Source organism: Balaenoptera borealis, assembly GCF_965194805.1.
Source record: "Balaenoptera borealis genome assembly, chromosome: 20".
In the NCBI taxonomy this organism is placed as follows: domain Eukaryota; kingdom Metazoa; phylum Chordata; class Mammalia; order Artiodactyla; family Balaenopteridae; genus Balaenoptera; species Balaenoptera borealis.
Window position 1 is genome coordinate 18922371 of NC_138879.1, and position 1531 is coordinate 18923901.

General features: G+C 47.6%; 1 pseudogene across 1 annotated transcript; it reads right to left on the reverse strand.

The window, feature by feature from the left end:
* Nucleotides 1-695: 695 nt before the first annotated feature.
* Nucleotides 696-1258, reverse strand: LOC309618813 (ribose-5-phosphate isomerase pseudogene; annotated as a pseudogene). The gene has a single exon. The product of its transcript is annotated as a ribose-5-phosphate isomerase pseudogene (transcript).
* Nucleotides 1259-1531: the final 273 nt, after the last annotated feature.

The following is a 1531-nucleotide window of genomic DNA, read 5'->3' on the forward strand; positions in this document are numbered from 1 at the left end:
GCTTACTAATGAAGACCTGGTGGAATTGGAGGCCCAGAGAAAGGACAAAGAGAGACAAGAGGAAGAAGTAACTAAAGAACCGAAGAGATTCAGGATGCAAGAAATGGCAAGGGGATTTTCTTTATTTGAAGAGGCACTGTTAGTTTTTGAAGCACAGGACCTGAACGTAGAAAGGTTCACGAAGGTTGCAGCTGCCGTTCAGGATGCAATCTAGTGCTACCATGTCATCTATGATGAGAAAAAAAGAGCTACTACCCAGACATTACTGGATCATTTTTTCAAGAGGGTAGATAGAATTGAATCCAGCAAGGAACCAGAACCTGTGCCATCGACATCAGGCATGAGTGAAATTTCACCTTGCCCTCCGTCTCCTACTGCTGACGATCCTTCAGCTCTACCGTCTCCCACCTCCTCTCCCTCCTCCAGTCAGTAACTCTTCTGGCCTGTTCACTCAATGCCAGCCCCTGTACGCCAGCTGTTGTACTGTACTACTGTACTTTTCAAGGTACTGTACTGTAAGATTAAAAATGTTTTCTTTATTCTTTGTGTTTGTTTTTTATGTATTATTTGTATGAAAGTATTATAAACCTATTACAGCACAGTACTATATAGCCGATTGTGTTAATTGGTACCTAAGCTAACTTTGTTGGACTTATGAACAAATTGGACATATGAATGAGTTCTCAGAACGCAACTCATTTGTATGTAGGGGACTCACTGTTATCCATCACCAAGGGATCTGCCTTGTTGATGGCCATTCGAAGTTCAATCACACCCCCAAACTTCTGGGTCACAGCTCGGCTCACTGGGACATAGGCCATCGGGATGACCTTGATGGGGGTTCCCCTTGTGCCACTGATTCCCCGAGGTTCTTTGAATCTTTCCTGAAATCTCTGATCACGATGAAGCAACTGGCATTGCCAGCCACAATTTTCTCCTGGGTCAGGCAGTCTCTACTGCCCTCGATGAGATTGAGATCAACATCTACCTCATCAGCACCATCGATGGTGAGGTCAGTCTCTGGGTGTCGGTCCACGCCACCGAGAGTTCAGCCATACTGCAGGATGAGCTGACGGGCCTGGAAGGAAGTGGGAATACAGACGGGGTTCAGATTCTCTTGTTTCACTCTTTCAGCTATTCCCTGCACAGCGTGGACAACTGTAGAACCACTCCCAGTTCCCAGCACTTGGTTATTCCTCACGTGGTTCTCCACCGCTGCGCGGCCCGCCAGCTTCTTGGCCTCCTCAGCCTTGGACATGATGGAGGGGGCCAGGCAGGTGCTGTTAGCATCTCCGCCGCCAGTACTTGTCTAGACCGGCAGTTCTTAACTCAGGCTGCACATTAGAAATACCTGGGGAGCTTTTAAAAATACACCAGCGCCTAGACCCCATCCACAGAGATTTTAACTAAATTGGTCCAGGTAAACCCAAGCATGACTAATTCTAGAAGCTCCCCCAAGTGATTCTAATGTGCAGGCTGGGTGAACCACTGGGTTAACCACAACCGTCTGAGACCCTCAGAACAGGGGCTG